Source organism: Podarcis gaigeae (genome assembly GCF_964106915.1).
Source record: "Podarcis gaigeae genome assembly, chromosome: Z".
Classification (NCBI taxonomy): Eukaryota; Metazoa; Chordata; class Lepidosauria; order Squamata; family Lacertidae; genus Podarcis; species Podarcis gaigeae.
The window spans coordinates 17,286,584-17,298,100 of NC_139691.1; the positions used below are offsets into that span (position 1 = coordinate 17,286,584).

The following is an 11,517-nucleotide window of genomic DNA, read 5'->3' on the forward strand; positions in this document are numbered from 1 at the left end:
TATTTGACACAGGCTTGCACATATTTGCCAATTTATTTGGTGTTAATATCATTTTCCTATCATTTTCCTTGAAAATAAAACAGGCTGTAAATTTCATAACCACTTGCCACAGTTTTTCCTATGAGACCATGTCAATAAAAGGTAAAGGGACCCCTGACTATTATGTCCAGTCGTGGCTGACTCTGGGGTTGCAGCGCTCATCTTGCCTTATTGGCCGAGGGAGCCGGCGTACAGCTTCTGGGTCATGTGGCCAGCATGACTAAGCCGCTTCTGGTGAACCAGAGCAGCGCACGGAAACACCGTTTACCTTCCCGCCGGAGCAGTAGTACCTATTTATCTACTTGCACTTTGATGTGCTTTCGAACTGCTAGGTTGGCAGGAGCTGGGAGCTCACCCCATCGCAGGGATTTGAACTGCTGACCTTCTGATTGGCAAGCCCTAGGTTCTGTGGTTTAGACCACAGTGCCACCCGCGTCGCCTAAATCTGCTTTTTAACGTTTACATTGGTTTTCTATTATCTTACTATGTTATGGAAAACTTTAATAAAAAAAAGTTCTGCAAAAGAAAGGAAACAAGAAATTCCTCTCTGTCCCCTACCCATAGGCACAGTCAGAGTTCAAAGACACATTTCAGCCATGCATGGCTTTTGAGTGCTGAATAGAAACCACCACCCCCAAATAACAACAGATCCCACAGAGGCAAAATATATATGATCTGGCAATTCTAATGTTTGTCCAGCAGAGGGCAATAGATGCATTCACAGCATTTCATCCTGGTTCATAAAAAACCCAAAACTTTCCCCCGGTACAGCAGACTTGAGTGATTAGATTGCAAAACTTGATTCCTATTTAGAATCATCCAGGCTGCCCTGCTAGGTAGGAAATCCCCATACACTCTTTCAATAATGCTAGAACTTGGGTCACCCAATGATTGTCAGGAGGTTTCGGGCAGAAAAAAGGAAGGCTTGTCTTCACACAACCAATTAATTAGAAACCAAGGAAGGTGTTTTATTTATTTATGCCACTGAGCTATAGTCCTAATAAATATGCTGGCATATATTGAGTCAGATTCTTGGCCCATTCAGCTCAATACTGTCTACACTGACTGGCAGAGGTTCTTCAGGGTTTTGGGAAGGGGACATTATCAGCCCTGTCAATACTAAGATGGGCCAAGGGTCTAACTCAGAATAAAACAGCTTGTTGTGTTTTTGTTTCTGAACTGGGATAGCTCAGTTGGTAGAGCATAAGCCTCTTCATCTCAGGGTTGTGATTTCGTGCCCCACATTGCATAAAAGATTACTGTACTGCAGGGGGTTTGACTACATGATCCCCAAGATCCCTTCAAACTCTACAATTCTATGATTCTAAGATTAATACTACTTGCTTTCCATTAGCAAAAAAGGGGAGAGCTCATGACTTGCTGGTTGTAATGGATGATACTGACCTCCTAGAGGACGGTATGATAATTTAAAACACATATTCAAGGCTACTAACTAATCAGAAACTTCAGGCAATATTTAAAAACATGTCACATTCCCCATTCTGAATGGCAATCGCAGAATCAAAATGCTAACAAAGGCCAAATGCAGTAATAATGTCTAAAAGCAGTATTGAAACTCAAAACACTGTCAGAAACGAACCAGAAGCCTTTGGAAACAGCTACTTCTTCAAACACACCTCACTAAAAACAACAGAGTGACCTCAACTGGGGTCAAGGGACCCAGAGTAGGGCCTCGTCTGAAAACTGGCACATGCCAGAACTACTACTTAACAATTGGTGCCTGCGGTTGCTTCAGTCTCTCCCTTTTTCCTCGTGTGTCATGTCTTTCCGATTGTAATCCTGTGGGTGTAGGCTGTCTCCTTGTAATTTTAATGTGTGCCTCCAGGTGCCTTTTCGGCTGGAGAGCAGGGTGCAAATGCTCTAAAGAATTTTTTTTAAAAAATAATAATATCAGGTATGAAATTTCAGAAAGAGGTGCTCTCCTTTAAAATGCACAGGTCCAACTAACATACCTGGGTGCCACTTGCCAGCAATGTGTGGAGCCAGAGGTGAAACTGGGCAGAGAAATATATGTAAATATTGTTGTTGTCCAGTTGGTTGGTTTCTGCAAACACACGCAAACACCCCCTAACTATTCTTCATCCAGGTGAGTGAGTCGTTGTCGCAGTTCAAGGAGACATCCCACGCAAGGAGGAGTGGTCTGGCTCGAGAGGGTATGTGACGCTGGGGAGAGTCCTAAGGGCTACATGAAGAGGGCTGGGGGAGCACATTCTTCCACAGGACCTTAAAAGTTTACATCCCTGGTACTTGGCAACACCGTATTTTGCCCTGAACTGCCCTGATCTTCCCAAATCCTTTCTGATTGTACAATGTAACTTTAAAAGGTTCTCCTATATTTGTTCTATCTCTTCATTTTGTGTCTGAAGTGGAACTGACTGATCTCTATTCAGCCTTGTTCAGACCCCACTAGAAGTCCTGTGTGTCTAGTTCTGGACACCACCATTTAAGAAGGATATAAACAAGCTGGAATGTGTGCAGAGGAATGCAACAGAGCTGATCAAAGGTCTGGAAACCAAGCCTTATGAGGAACGGTTGAAGGAGTTGGGTGTGCTTAGCCTGGAAAAGAGGAGACAGAGGAGATATAATAACCATCTTCAAATATCTGAAGGGTTGTCATCTGGAAAATGGAGCAAGCTTGTTTTCTGCTGCTCCGGAGCGTAGAACACGAACCAGTGGATTTAAATGACAAGAAAGGAGGTTCTGACTAAACATTAGGAAGAACTTTTTGATGGTGAGAGCTGTTCAGCAGTGGAACGGACTCCCTCAGAAGGTGGTAGACTCTCCTTCCTTGGAGGTTTTTCAAGAGAGGTTGGGCAGCCACCTTCAGGAATTCTTCAGCTGTGATTCCTGTAAGGGGTGGACTAAATGACCCTTGGGGTCTCTCTGAAATCCATAATACAGTGGTACCTCGGGTTAAGTACTTAATTCGTTCCGGAGGTCCGTTCTTAACCTGAAACTGTTCTTAACCTGAAGCACCACTTTAGCGAATGGGGCCTCCTGCTGCCGCCGCTCTGTTGGAGCACGATTTCTGTTCTCATCCTGAAGCAAAGTTATTAACCCGAGGTAATATTTCTGGGTTAGCGGAGTCTTTAACCTGAAGCGTATGTAACCTGAAGCGTATGTAACCCGAGGGACCACTGTACTGTGATATCCCTGACCAATGAAGGAGCCTGGAGCAGAAGAGGTGAAAAATGCAGAAAATATTCTTTTTGGGGGGCAGCGGTGGGAGGAAGGGGCATTTAAGCCAGTGGTGTTGGCCTGTCCTACAACGCTACCACTGGCAGAACAAGTAAGCAAAGATAAAGCATAAACCTCCCAGACTAAGAAATCTTTGTCCAGGTCCTTACAGGAGCTGGAAATGAGTGGCAATGAATGATGAGGTGTCCCAAAGCTCAGGTAGGGAGGCTTAATGGACTATGAAAACGGTAGAGCGGTCTTGTTTTGGGTTTCTAATAAAAAAAGTATCAGCCTAAGCAAAATTTATACCTGCTCGTGAAAGCTGTGCTGGAAACAAAAGAGGAGCAGATCCCCCCCCAAACCAAACACATAAGACTCCCTTCACTCCGTATTTGCCCAGAAAGTATTGAAATACTTGGCTTTAATAGGACACTTTCCTGCCCATGACCTGCAGTTTCCTGAGATGCAGAGTCAACTCTGTTGGGAAATGCCAGCTGCTACTGGTATTATGCAACATTTTAGCTGGATAGAATATCATAGTGCATACAAGTACAGTGGGAAATTTTAGGTGCTAAATGCACCACCAGGTTTGTGCTGTCTGAATCAACATGGTCTGGGTCATAAGATGTCTTTGTTCAGATCGTGTTCAAAGGTGGACTTGCTTAGCAGTTTCCCAAACAAAGTCCTTTGTGTAGTGTGCATTGTTAAACTGTGGAACTCACTTCTGCAGGAGGCAATGACTGACAACCACCAACCTAGGTGGCCTTAAAAGATGACCGGACAAATCCATGGGGAATAAGGCTACTAGCCATGGTGACCATGCTCTGTCTCAAGGATCAGAGGCAGGAATGTTAATAATAATAATAATAATAATAATAATAATAATAATAATAATATATTATTTATACCCTGCCCATCTGGCTGGGCTTCCCCAGCCACTCTGGCCAGCTTCCAAAAAATATAAAATACTGTAATACATCAAACATTAAAAGCTTCCCTAAACAGGGCTGCCTTCAGATGTCTTCTAAAAGTCTGGTAGTTGTTGTTCTCTTTGACATCTGCTGGGAGGGCGTTCCACAGGGAGGGCGCCACTACCGAGAAGGCCCTCTGCCTGGTTCCCTGTAACTTGGCTTCTTGCAGTGAGGGAACTGCCAGAAGGCCCTTGGTGCTAGACCTCCGGGTAGAATGATGGGGGTGGAGACGCTCCTTCAGGTATACTGGACCAAGGCCGTTTCTGAATACCGGTTGCTGGAAACTGCAGGAGGAGAGAGGGCTCTTGCACTCAGGCCCTGCTTGTGGTCTTCCCCTATTCAGGGCATCTGGATGGCGCACTTTGAGAACAGGATGCTGGCTAGTGGCCTGATCGAACAGGCTCTTCTTCTTTTTTTAAAGACAGACTGGAGAGAGTTGCAGAAGTTGGGAGATGCTGTGGCCAAGTCTGGGAAGCCTTCCAGGGCCCTTTCAGGCCACGGAACAAGTCGAGAAGCCACCCGGCCCCCCCATCCTCCCCCCTTGCCTGTTGTTTATTACAGCCCAGGTCCTCTAAGAGCCTTGCCTCTTGCCAGACCTTTGCCGAGGAATGTTAACACTTTTCTGCCTTCCTGTGGCTTATTCCTCAAGGCCTTTCAGCAAGTTGGCTCCTTCGCTCTGCCTGTTTCTGCTCTTAATTCCACCAGCCCTGATTGTGTTTTATGTTCCCTTTCATCGGCGGGTCAGATTGAAAGTTAAGATGTGTCAGGGCGAATAATAATAATAAAAAACCCCACTCCTTTCCAGGGTCCCTAAGGTCAGCTTCCTAGGCATACTCTTGCCTTCGTCACCACTCCATGGGGTGTCTTGGAGATACAGAGCGGCTCTCTGGCCTGACCTTTAAGCCCGCCTGGGATGGAGAGCCGGCTGCCAAATTTTTCACCACTGGCTCTCTCCTCTGCCTTTAATTGCAGCCCAGCAGCGTAACCAGCATTGCCAACGTTTTGTTTCAAGATGATGGGCCCTCTGGCTGGGGCTCATGCTTGAAGCCAGCATCAAAAATAGCAATTATGGGGGCAGACCCATAACAGAATTTGTCAGGATCCATCCTGGTGCCTTCTCAGTGGAGCTTGATAGATCCTGGAATTTATTTCTTGGGCTTTCAGACCTGGGGTTATATCTGACATTAGTGCTGTTTGAAGACTGGTCACTGTTTGAAGACTATCCCTACCTGACTGGAAGGATACTGGAATCAGCAAGGGAGACCCACGTGACCTGAAGGTGCTGCTGTGCAATGCCAGGTCAATGATTCACAAGACCACTGCCATCCACAACTTGATCGTGGATGGAAGACTTGGCCTGGCATGTGTAACAGAGACTTGGTTGGATGAAGCAGATGGGCCTGTCCTTGCCGTTGCTTGTCCACTAGGTTTCTCTTACACACAGCAACCCAAGTCATGTGGGTGACGAGGGGGGTTTGCAGTAATTTTTACAAAGTCATTAACCTGCACCAGGCATCCTATTGGGATGACCCAGTTTTCTGAGTGCATGTTCTGGAAGTTGGGCAATAGGGGCAGTACAGGATTCCTTTTGGTGTACTGACTTCCCATTGCACCAAGGATTCCGTGCCTGAGCTGCTTCAGGTCGTGCCGGATGTTTTCCTGGAGACACCTAGTTTAGTTATCCTAGGGGATTTTAATGTCCATGCCAACATGACTTTACAAGGGGCTGCTTGGGACTTCGTGGAAAGCATGGCCTCCATGGGGTTGTCCCTGAATAGGTTTGGCTCAACTCATAGTCGCAGACATGTCTTAGACCTGGTGTTCACCTCTATGGATGTGGGTGATCTGGCACTAAGTAAAAGTGAAACAAAAGAAGTCCCATGGTCGGATCACTTCCTGGTGCAACTGGACTTCTCTGTGCCCCTACCCCTCTGTAGGGAGGTGGGACTGATTTGGATCCATTTAATGGATCCAAATGGTTTCCAGAGGGTAGTAGAGGATGTTTTATCTCATGTTGATGGCCTTTCAGCTGATTCCCTGGTGGCTTACTGGAATGCAGAGTTAACCAGGGCTCTTTACTGTCTGGCTCCGAAGTGCCCTCTCCAATTGCATGGAGCCTGGACGGCCCTGTGGTTTCCCCTGGAGCTGAGGGCGATGAAACAACCTCCCTCCAGGCGTCAAGGAAACAAACAACTATCTGACTTTTAGAAGACATCCAAGGGCAGCCCTGTTTAGGGTAGTTTCTAATGTCTGATATTTTTGTATGTTCTGATATATGCTATGAGCCACCCAGTGTGACTGGGAAAACCCAGCTAGATGGTGGGGTATAAATAATAAAATGATGATGACGATGCCCTATCACTTAACTATGACCCTTCCCCTAAAAATAAAGTAAGGTTCTACTCCTCATCGTTTTGAATAAAGAACGGAATTAAATAAAAACATTCTGAATTAATCAATTGGTTTGAGTGCCAGACTAAGACATGGGAGACCGGAGTTCCAATTTCCCACTCAGCCATAAAGTTATTTGGGTTTGACCTTAGGCCAGTTACTCAACCTCTTTCTCAGCCTAGCCTATTCCACAGGGTTGTTGTGAGGATAAAACTAACTCTCTCTCTCTCTCTCTCTCTCTCTCTCTCTCTCTCTGTGTGTGTGTGTGTGTGTGTGTGTGTGAAGAGCCACATAATCTCCATGAACTCCTTGCAGGAAAGGTAGGGATGTAAATGTAATAAATAAATTAATGAAAATCTATAGCACACACTGTAGATCAAAATAGCCCTGTGCTCAGAAAACCTTGCCCGTATGTATGTAAGCAGAGAGGTTGTTCTTTTCTAGCTAGAAGACTGCATTGGATTTTATTATTTCTGGGGCAGCTTGACATTTGCTTCCTGATGTTGCAAGCTATTCTCAACCATGACTTTTCTCCCTCTGTTGGCTACCCTTATTCATATACAGTATGCATTGCAAGGGGTGATAATGCTCGGACTTTTTCAGACCTATCATAAATACAGACAGCCCAAGCCCAATGCAATGGCCTACAGGGGAAAGTGGGGGGGGGGGGAGAGAATTCAGTCCCAGCTGAAATTTGAGAGTCAGACAGCAGTTTGTTTAACATTCCCCCTTGTTGTTCTTGGAAGGAGCAGGCCATCTTGACAGGTTACCAACGCCAAGAGCAATCGGCGGCGGCGGCAGCAACAGCAGCAGCAGCAGGGTGGGGGGGTTGACATCTTGTTTTGTGATGAGCTGCAAGGATGTCAGAATCTGGACGAGGTGGGGTGGGAGTCTCTTCCCACAAAGGCTGGAGGGGTGGGACAGAGCTTTGGGGGTTCCCCTGATGTTTTCGTTTTGGTCGCTTGCAGGATACAGGACAGACTGCTTTCCCGCTCAGACAAGAAAATATGTTTCTCTTTCTACCCGCCCCAAGCACTACAAAATGGCTCAAGGGCCCAGCCATGTGTTTTGAAAGGGCTGCAGAAGGTTTCTGGCTGGCTTTGACCTGCAGGCAGAGCTGGGAGTGATCCACCTGCTGGGAGGCCCCAGCTCAACTCTCCAGTTGGGGAAAGGTCATAGCTCAGTGGTAGAGCATCTGCTTTGCACATCCTTTTATTTAGCATCATGAGGACTAGAATCTTAACTTTATTTTTTTGACAGGAAATGCCCTAGCTCAATGGTAAAGCACGTGCTTTGCACCCGGAAGGTCCCATGTTCAATCTCAGGCATCTCCAAGTAGGGCTGGTAAAGACTTGCTGCCTAAAATCCTGGTGAGCTGCTGCCAGTCCGTGTAGACAAATCCAATGGTTTGACTCAGAATAAGGCTGTTTCCTATCTCCCTATGCTTCCTGTCTTCCAGCCCTTTATTCAGAACCACGAGGACTGGAATCTTAGTGGGTTTTTAAGGGCCACACTCCAGTCGCAGAGGACCTGCTTTGCATGCAAAATAGGGGTGATAGGGGTGGGAGAGACAGCTCTGTCTGAAATTCTCGAGCACTGCCACTAGTTAGGGTAGACAACAGTAGTGGCTGGTGTGTCTTGGGACTGCTTGGGCAGAAGGCATGGAAGCTGACAGTAGGTGATGCTAATGAGCAGAACCAACTCATTCTAGTTTTGATCCCATCCTCCTCCCTGTTGAGTTCTTAAAGGGTAATGCTGAAGCAGAGGAGGAGACGGAGGAGGAAGAGGAGGAGAAGGGAACTTACTGCCCATGACCCAAGCAAGTGGGAGCTGGTTTAGCAGACCACCTGCTACAGATGTCAGACTTGTGATCTGCAGTGCCTCTTCCTTGCCTGTGCTACTACATTCTCAACCTCCATCCTGCATAGGACATTCCTGTGTGCTTTGTGATTCGTCACAGCTTTCCAGGTGCAATGGGTTGGGCCCATGAGCAGCACAGGTCCTGTTCTTTACTTATTTCAGGGACTCTTTGAAAACCCTGAAAAACCAGATTGAAGCTTTACAGGCCAGTGTCATGCCCTGTGGTGGACCACCTCTTCCTTAAACACATTCCAAGCTCATGGAGCAGCTACCCCAAAAGCTAATGCTGTTCTAGGCTACATCAACAGCAGTTGAGTTTCCAAATCAAGGGAAATTCTTGTAACGCTCTAGTCTGCCTTGGTGAGATCCCCGCTTGAGTCCAGTGTCCAGTTCTGGGCAGCTCAGTTTAAGGCGGAGATTGACAAGCTGGAATGTGTGCAGAGGAGGGCGACCGATATGGTTCAGGAAGCCAACCTTATATATGAGGAACCATTGAGGGAGTTGGGGGTGCTTAGCATGGAGAAGGGAAGGCTGAAACGTGATAAAGATACCTGAAAAGCTGCCACATGGAAGATGGAGCAAGCTTGTTTTCCGTTGCTCTGGGAGGGGAGGACCTGAGTCAATGGGTTCAAACGACGAGAAAGGAGTTTCGAACTAAGCACCAGGAACAACGCTCTTTGACAGTAAGAACAGTGGAATGGACTCTCTTGGAACTCTGTGGTGTACTCACCTTCATTGGAGGTTTTGAAACAGAAGTTGGATGAGTCTTTAGCTTGATTCCTGGCTTTCAGGGGGTGGGACAAATAACCATTGTGGATTCCTTCTAACTCTACAATTCTATGATACTATGACTTTGGCACACACACAACCACCAGGATTTCTGATCAGAAGGGGAATTTAAGGCAGCCCTGGAGTTCTGCTTGGTTTCAACTTGGCCTTGCCAGCTTGCTTCCCACACATGGAAAACAGCTCAGAAATTAGCAAGGATTTAAGCTTCTGTTTCTACAAGGCTGAACAGCTGTGGCCAGATCAGAAGATTCAGGGGCTGGGATGTTTTAGGATTGGGCTCAGAGTAGCAGAGTTGTCAGATCAAGAGCATTCCAGACCCTGAGATTTCAGTGCCCAAACTTGACTCTTAAGGGTGGCCCTGGTGATAAGATAGGGGTGGACCCTGCAGAAGGAGGTTAATTGGGAGAGGGGAAGGGAGGAGTGCTGACTGGTGGATGGGCATGCACATCCCTGGGAGGGGGGCTCCTTCTGCGGACTCCCAGGGGAATCAACTTTCAGTTTCATTTTGGCAGGATTTCATTTGGGTTCTGGGATGCTGCTTATTAGGTGATTTGGATTTCTGTTCAAGGAGGACAGGAAGAAGAAGCAAACAGAGAATATACTTTGGGCTTATTTTTGCATCGTAACACTTAAGACTAATTTTTACATCACAATAGTTAGGACTTCTTTATGTATCGAGGCTACGTGGGATTGCCAGGTCAGGAGCATCCCAGACCCTGAGATATAAGGACCCGAACCTGAGATCGAGGGGCTGTCTCTTTGGTGATGTCACAGGAGGAACCCCCCTGGTGATGTCACAGGGGTGGGCCCTAGAGACGAAGGTTAATTGGGAGAAGGTAGTGAAGGAGGGCAGACCTCCCCAGAGTGTCTATGCTATAATTTGCAGCCAGTTCCTGTTAAGCTGAAGTTTGAAAGTTGCAAGCACAAATATTCATATCTACGTTTGTGTGTGTGTAATGATTGAAGGTACTCTTGCCCACATGGAAATTCAAGCCCTCCACCTGCCATCTGGATAATTCAGATAAGACCTTGAGGTCTGGCAACCTAACATGACAGCAGTGAGGAGGAGATTCCTTTGACCATTTCTCAATTGCTTATCCTTCTCCCACTTGGCTTCCATCTGGTGCTTTTTTGGTTCGTTAAGAAAAATCCAAAGTAAAGCTCACGTCATTGCAATGAGGGTTGGGGAAAGGTTGTTGTAGCAGCAGCCCAGCGGGGTGACATCACTGGGCCGCAGGGTCAGGGCTGAGTCGGCTCCAAACGTTTGACTTAACCTGGTCTGACTCCTCCAGACGAGCCGATGATTCATTGCTCTGGTTAATTCCTTCATTTTGGCTGACCTGCTTCATTAGACTACGTTTTGCCTGCCAGATAATTGGTTTGGTGCTTTGACCTCATGTCCATGGATATACAGGCATGCAACTTTTTTTAAAAGCACACCATAGAAGCCAGTCATTCATTTTTTCAAGTGGAGACTTAGACGGAGGGAGGTTGGACTGCTCCAGTTTGGTGGAAAGGTCCTGGCCTTGTTAAGAACATTTGAATAGTCCTTCTGGACCATGACCATCCACGTTGAAAAGCACTCTGTAAATATTGAAAGTAATCCCCACAGACGTATAGAATGGGTACCGCACCACAACAGGCAACAGATTTGATTTAATCTATGTGTAATTTCCGGGACGTGGGTGGCGCTGTGGGTTAAACCACAGAGCCTAGGACTTGCCAATCAGAAGGTTGGCGGTTCAAATCCCCGCGAAGGGGTGAGCTCCTGTTGCTCGGTCCCAGCTCCTGCCAACCTAGCAGTTCGAAAGCATATCAAAGTGTAAGTAGATAAATAGGTACCACTCCGGTGGGAAGGTAAATGGCGTTTCCGTGCACTGCTCTGGTTCGCCAGAAGCGGCTTAGTCATGCTGGCCACATGACCTGGAAGCTGTACACCGGCTCCCTCGGCCAATAAAGCAAGATGAGTGCCGCAACTCCAAAGTCGGTCACAACTGGACCTAATGGTCAGGGGTCTCTTTACCTTTTTTATGTGTAATTTCCAACAACCAAGATCATCTCAAAACAGTTCATGAAAACAACCAAGAAATCATGAAACATGCAACACATCCTATTGCAAAACATATATACAATAAATAAATGAATCAAAATAATATAAAGTACAACCTCTCCCCCCCCAAAAATCCTTCCAAAATGCCCATCAGTTGTGCCGGGTAAATGTTAAGAACACTAATAAGCCCTGACAGATGGTAGGCCTGTAATGCTGGAA

The 11,517-nt window shown here is 46.6% G+C and overlaps 1 long non-coding RNA gene across 1 annotated transcript; it reads left to right on the plus strand.

The window, feature by feature from the left end:
- Positions 1-2,092: 2,092 nt before the first annotated feature.
- Positions 2,093-10,714, plus strand: LOC310836857. Its single transcript, XR_014560273.1, has 3 exons — positions 2,093-2,213; positions 7,860-7,934; positions 10,215-10,714. It is a non-coding gene; the product is annotated as an uncharacterized lncRNA (long non-coding RNA).
- The last annotated feature ends 803 nt before the right edge of the window (positions 10,715-11,517 follow it).